This window comes from Lontra canadensis, unplaced genomic scaffold, assembly GCF_010015895.1.
Source record: "Lontra canadensis isolate GAN:19392208 unplaced genomic scaffold, GSC_riverotter_1.0 scaffold21, whole genome shotgun sequence".
Classification (NCBI taxonomy): domain Eukaryota; kingdom Metazoa; phylum Chordata; class Mammalia; order Carnivora; family Mustelidae; genus Lontra; species Lontra canadensis.
The window spans coordinates 10,067,939-10,075,022 of record NW_022631015.1 but is presented as its reverse complement, the minus strand read 5'-3'; the positions used below and the strand labels follow the sequence as shown (position 1 = coordinate 10,075,022).

General features: G+C 48.2%; 1 long non-coding RNA gene across 1 annotated transcript in view; it reads right to left on the bottom strand.

The window, feature by feature from the left end:
* Positions 1-3,367: 3,367 nt before the first annotated feature.
* Positions 3,368-7,084, bottom strand: part of LOC116869926 — a 15,607-nt gene continuing 11,890 nt past the window's right edge. The window contains exon 3 of the long non-coding RNA XR_004383150.1: positions 3,368-3,378. This is a non-coding gene — a long non-coding RNA (uncharacterized LOC116869926). The remainder of the gene's footprint in view (positions 3,379-7,084) is intronic.

The window sequence follows — 7,084 nt, the reverse complement described above, 5'->3', positions numbered from 1 at the left end:
ATAAACTGTGAAGATGATTTTCAGTTTTCAAATCACAAGCAGTCGGCTTCATAATTGTTGGTCATTAAAGAAAATGAATTCTTTCTTGTCTCCTTAGGCTCGGAGCTACTCAGACATTGAGAAGCAGGTTTGTCAAGATGACAGAGGACCAAGGTAATGGATTCCAGTGATGAAACAGGAAATTCATTCATGAGTTTTGGGCACATCTCCAAGTTAACTACCTAGCCAGAAATGGAATCACTAGGTTTTCCTACTTCTGTTTTATTATCCTCAATGAGAATGACCAAATATGAGGCTAGACGGGACCTTAAAGAAAATCTGGCTCCCATTGTACCCCATCCTGCCAACCAGCCACCCATGTTAATATTTTAAAAAGCAAAGGCATAAAGAAGTTATGCAATTCCTAGAGATTACATCAGAAGTCTGCTGCAAAAGTGAGATCTTTTCTCCACCTTTCTCCAGCCCTGCCTTTGGTGCTTCTTCCTACAATGATTTCAGCGTTTCTCTGATTGTAGTTCTGTATATCAAAATTGAATGCTGTCTAGGAGATGCTAAATAAATGGGATTTCGCCTTAACACTCAGTTTTCTAAAGGAACACATGGGGGCAGCAAATGTTTAGGAAAAACGTCCAGATCTAACATGTAGGAGATTGTGTGTGTGTGTGTGTGTGTGTGTGTGTGTGTGTGTGTGTGTTTGTATTTGGAAAATGTTTGGAAAAGAGATTTTCAGAGACAGTGGTAGTCATGGTGATTCAGTTTTGCTTCCAAATGTGCCACCGCTAAGAGATTATCAAAAGCACTCTTTATAAATGGAATGTCTTCTTCAGAATGTTTGTTAATATTAAAGAATTTATTAAAGAAGTTAACAATGAACTTATTAGTTGAACTTGCTGGTGAAGATTTCCTTCAGCTGCTATTATAACCCATTTTCATTGTTATGATTACTGATGAATCAACATTCTCTTTTGGTAGATACTTCAATTTTTTACTTTCCTACTCATTTAATGTTTTCTTCTTATTTTTGCTTGTTTCTTTTTGCTCTCTAATAATTCTTCCCAAATAGTGACTCTATAAGTATTAGCCCCGCTTTCCTGCCATCACTTATTACTAGAAGTGGGCTGCTAATATTAGAATTGTGTACTCTAAAATATCAAGCAAGTGTCTAGACAATGATGAGACATTGCAGGCATAGTTAGACTAGAAGTGTTTTACATTTTCTGGTTTTCTTATAGCTTTCGGTAGAGGTTGACTGTTTGGTGGGAAACAGTCACCAGTGCAACATCAACATTAAATCCAAGAGCCGTCTCTCTAGCACCACCAGAATCAAGGCCTTGGTCATTTCTATCAACCCTGAACATTCCCCATCTGCAATTAACAATGGGTACATAGGTCATATTTAATCTCAACTCCTTTAAAGCGGGTTCGATACTTAGGTTTACAAACATTTAGTTAAAAGGGTATTGGAATCAGGCCTTTAATCCCGAGCACAGTCTAGGACACAGTGTCATGGACTAACTCAGTGGGGGAACAGGTGTAGCGAGGGAAAGGCCACCCGTCTGGACACCTAGTCCTGACTCCCTTGGCTATCAACAAGCTGAATGGTGTTGGGCTCAGAACCTGTACAAGTACTAGGCTCAGAACACACTTTGTGGTGAAGGGCATTATAATGATTCTTTCTCCCTTGGGATAAAACTAGGGAAAGCATCTTGAATTCCAGCTTTTTGGGAGGTTTGAGCCAGGCTGCTGTTGAAAATCACATCAGATTGTTCCTAGCTAGTGTTGGCATTGAGATACACCAGGGCCAAGGAATTCCTACTGTTTAAAGAATTTTTGCTTTCTTAGTTTCTCTTTCTAGCAGGAAATGAAAAAGAAAAAAAATGCTAAAAATCTTGTCAATATCCTGGGAGGTGGGGTTGTGTGTAAATATTTGAACACAATAAGAATATGTAAACTGGATATGTATTTTTTTACATTTTACTTAATCTGAATTTTATATAAAGGTGTTTGTACGCTCCAACAATGAAAGGAGAGAATATGTATTTAAACAGTTTTTAAGTTTTATCCTTTATTCATACACTTGAGAGTTTCCTCTAGCTGTAGTTTTAAAATTAGAAAAAAAAAAAAAATTGGGGCCCCTGGGTGGCTCAGTCGGTTAAGTGTCTGCCTTAGGCTCAGGTCATGATCCCGGGTCCTGGGTTCCAGCCCCGGATCCTCCTCCCTGCTGCGGGGGGAAGGGCCTGCTTCTCCCTCTCCCACTACCCCTGCTTGTGTTTTCTCTCTCTCTCTCTCTCCTACAAATAAATAAATATCTTTTTAAAAAAGAAGATTTAAAAAAATTTAAGATAACTGGAAATTAAAATCAGTCAACTGCTATTGTCTGTTCAAAAAAATGTCTCAGACGACTTTTCCTTCAAAAGTTCCTGAAGCAAATGAAAATGAGTTTTTCAAAATGAGAAATCAAATATTTAAACTGAAGACCACAGTTAACTTAGTATCCCATAACTTTGGTATTTTAAATAGTAATTCTCAGAGAGGGGAGGTCAAGTCAGAAAGGGAACTGTGTGTATAAATTGTCAGGTTCTGGTGTTTGTTTGCAATCGCTTCCCAAGAAAAAACTTCCTTTCCATTTTCCTCAGCACTGCACTTCAAAGGACAATTGTATAATTCTTATATCCACAACATAAGGACTGAAATTACCCAATTAGGAAGGTTGTGCCATTTACATTGTAAGATTTAGAAAAAATACACTTCGAGTTTGGAAACAGATGAAGAGATGTGTGCCGTGTCGATTTTCTAAAAACCTCACATGCTTGATCTGGCCTTGTTCAATTATCAACTTAAATTTCCAATGCAACTTGCCATGTAGAAATAAATACAGTAGAACACAATACCATTTGAACAATGCCTCCCTCCAAGTTTCCAGAGCCGTTTTAAGCATCCTTTTATTTTGGAAAAAAAGAAAAAAAGACTTCCAAAAATATATTTTTTTTCTTTAGGCTCAAGAAGCAAGACACACACATCTTTGAATTTGGAACATGTAATTGGAAATCCAGAGATAGCTGGCCTGTTCCTTGGAGGTCCCTGATAGTCTTGCACGGCCTCAAAACGCAAGCAGAGCACCCCCACTGTGGGCAAGTCTTCCGGCAGCGCGTGAAAAGCAGTAAGGCTCCATTATTAGGAAACTGCATGAGATGCCAACATGGAAGTCGGACAGGTTTTCATGGCAACCGAAGTTTGCTCTTTTAAAGTCTGTGGTCGCGTGAAAAAAAGCAGTGGAATCTGGCGTGTGAGCCCACCGTCAGGAGCTTCCTTGAGGAAGGCAGAAAGGCCAAGCTCCCGGTCTCCACTTTTTGGAAAAGAAGGCCTTACCTCGGGTTTCTAAATTAAAGGGGCAAATCCTTGAGAAAAGCTCAGAGCGCGCAGTGCAGCCGGTTCTGCCGCTAGGCAGCTAAGACAAACTGAAAGTAAACGGAGCCTCGCCGGAGTCCAGCCACGACGGCAGACCCCTCCGGGCAGCGGGAAATGGGCGAGCGTTTAAGCGCCCGCACAAAGGGAACCGGGACCGAGCGCTCGGACAGCCCCGGCTTTGCATGCGAAAAGTTTTGAGGCTTCCTTCCCAGACTTTCAGGAGACGTGCCTCAATTTAGGAGACTCTCTGTCTCCACCAGACTCTCAATTGTGAATGGGAGGGAGCCCGATCGGCTCCCCCCACTCCCCGCCGCGGCCCGCCCGGCTTTGGCGCCAGAACGCCCTCCAGACCGAAGCCCGTGCGCAGCGGGGACCGTCCGCCCGGCGGGGGCGCCCAACTCCCGGCGCGGCGCCCCCTTCTCCCGCCGCCGCCGCCGCCGGGTCCGGCCTCCAAGCCACACACTCCCTCCGCCCCCGGCCCCCGGCCCCCGCACCCCGGAGAAGACCCGTTCGGCAGCCGAAAGTTTGGGGGGGGGGATGCTGGGAGCGCGGCTCGCCGGCGGCCCGGGTGCGACCCTCCGCGCCGCCTGGGAGCACTCCCACCTGTTTGCCCAGATGCCGCCCTAAGGATAGACACTGGGAGCCCGGATGGTGACCAGGCCCCGACCGAGGCGCGGCAGGGCACCCGGGCGCGCACCTTTTTCTAGATTGCGTGACCCGAGGGGCAGCTGCGTGGGAAGCCCCTAGGGCAGGGCGCGCTCCCCGCGGTGCCAGCCGCAACCGGGACCCAGCCGCGCCGGAGGCCCGCCGCAGGGAAAGGCGCCGAGCCGCCCCGCCCAGCCAACCTAGCGCCCTTTAGGTACAGATCCGGCAAGCTTGCCCTAGGAACCGGGCCCGGGGTGCGGCGACTGGGTGCGCAACGGATCAGCAAACTTAACCCGACCGATTTGGGGCAAGATGGAGAGGAGGGAGACTGCAAGCCGGCAGTGCCGGAAGAAGTCGGAGAATGGAGGAGAGTTGTGATCGGACTTCAGATTCCCGGGACAAGTCCCAGACACGTGGCCTGGGCGAGTGAAACAGAGGTGCATAGCAGGGTTCCAGGAGTTGCGGGTGGGGGAGGGGCGACAGGGAGAGAAAGGGTAGAAAAGAAAGACTCAGAAAGAAAAAGAAGCCCAGAGCTCAGAGGTTGAGTAAAAAGTTCCATCTGACCCCAAGTCAAACCCAGGTGTCGTTCTAAAGTGTAACCCGCGAAAGCGGCCGACGCCACCTAGAGAGGCGGGGAAACGCTGAGTTTGCAGGGGGTTGTTTAGCAGTGACGTCGAACTTGTTCCTAAGTTGGCTAATTCTAATGCTGGGAAGTTGCTGGAAGATTGACACGTCTCCGCACCTACGGCCGAGACAAGCCCTGTGTTGCCAAAGGATGGACAGGTAAAACCCAGGGGTCGCAGTTTTTCGCTAAGACAAAGACGAATAGCGGCGGCTTGCAAACTCCGCCTCGATTAGAGGCATACAGTTCCCCAGGTGAGTGGTTCCCAAATTTGAGCGCGCACCAGCATGGCTGGGAGGGCTGTTTCCAATACTGATTGGTGGGCCTCACCTTCAGAGTTTGCAGCAGAGCTAAAGTGGTGCCTAAGAATTTGCATTTCTATTAAGTTCCCATATGATGCTCACCTCGCTGTCCTATAGACCACCCTTTAAGAACCACTGCCCTAAGCCATTAGTTCTCAAATTTGGCTGCACAGTGCAGTCACCTGGGATACTTTTAAAAATATTTATACTTGGGTCCTAATCTCCAAAATTCTGATTCCATTGATTTGGGTGCCACTCGGGTATCAGGATCTTCACATTCTTTAGGTGATTCTAATATCGAGCAAAGGTTGGACACAACTGCCCTAGGTTCACTTATTGTCCCAAGATTACACAATAACTTGTGTGTGGGGAGAGGGGACAAGGACCTTCCCCCATCCTGTTCGTGGGGATTCTGCCAGCATTAGATCTAGCATCTCAGTCTTGGGAAAGACAAGTCCCCCGCCTTAAGATGTTTTGCACAGTGATGCAAGCATGACGTGTACTCTCTGTTTTCAACTGTATAGGAATTACAAAGGATGAAACAATTTCCCCGAGGTTTTAAAAATACAAATGATAATTTCTCATTGATAATACTGCATGCCCCAGCTCAGAATATCCCATTAGGAGCCAAAGTGATCTCTCTGGGTTAGTGATTGCAAGCGTCATGGAGCCCAAGAATCCCAAATCTAGGCTAGATCACAGGCACTTGGATACAAATTCACCAGATGATGTCCTGGTACATTAATGTCGATTGCAGGGGAAATTGCAACCTTGACTAGGAGAGTGGGGGTGGGGGGAGCGGTACTGGATTTGAGGATCACCTATGCCACGCCCAAACTCTGGTTGTATTATGAAGTCTTGAATTACTGACAACTAGACTAGAAAAGTCTTCACAATGGAAAGGAAATGGGGAGGGTGGGAAAGCCATCTCTCTTTGCCCTTCCAAGGGTGACACAAGGGGCAGAGACACCTGTGCCCCAGAGGAAGCCCCCAGAGGTACTCTGCTGGGCATAGGTTTGATCGCGGGAAGGATTTCTCATTTCACTCTAGACAAGCCAAGGGATGAAGATAACCCAAAGAGACTGGACACTCACGGGGATTGCTTATAACTTCCCAATAATTTTGCACCCATCCCCCAATTTCCAGACCATTTGGTCTGTATTGCCAGAGCGGCCTGAACCATATCCTCCTCAGAAACAAGTATGGGTGGGGGAGGGGGACACCATGGGAGTTAAAGGGAACAAAACCCTCCGCCACTCTTAGGAATTACTGAGGACTGCTAGTGAACCCTGCACTGCCCCACAGGGAAGGAGGATCAAGAGGGACCTCGCAGTTTCCAGGAACTCACTTTTCTCTCCTCTCTGCTCATCTGTGGGGGGTGGGGTGGGGGTCGAGCATCTTTGAAGACCCTAGAAAAGTAAGCATCCGGTGGGAGACCTACAAATGAGTGGATTCCAAAGACGAAGAGAGTGATCGGGCACTCTGCCCTACCCAGTCCTGGACCGGGCTCCCCATCACACCCCGGAGCCAGAGCTGGGGCTACCCTCAGTCTTTCCCCGCCTGGAGGGACGCTGCTTGTCCAAGAGATTTACTCTGGAAGATTTGGGCGAATTCCCCTTTCCTTTGCTGTCCCCGCATCCCCCGCCCCACGCGCGCATGCACACACACACACACTCCTCGCGGTTCTTCGCTAGAGTTTCCCTCCGGGGCAGATTACTTTATGACAGGGTGTGATAAGTGGTGATTTTGTTCCTCTTTTGATGGCAGGATTGCTTTGTAAACAGAAGCGCAAACTCGTTCGGATAGTGGTTCCGCACCAGCGAGCGGCGGCAGCCCTGGCACAGCGGGCGGCGGAGGCTGCGGCTGCACCTGTCGCCTGGGGCCTGGTGGAACCCGGGCCACGCGTGGAGGGGGTCACAGTCCTTTGACCTCCAGGGCACCTTTAAGTTTTTGGCCTCTGGGCCTCCTGTCTTTGCACCCCTCGGGCCTTCTGTACCCAATGCTCCAAGAACTCCCAGTTCAAAGTGCCTGCCTGGGAGGCACCTAGGTAAGCGCAGCTCAGGGACGCGGTGTGTCCCTTCTGCACTCTCTCTCTCGGCAACTTCGG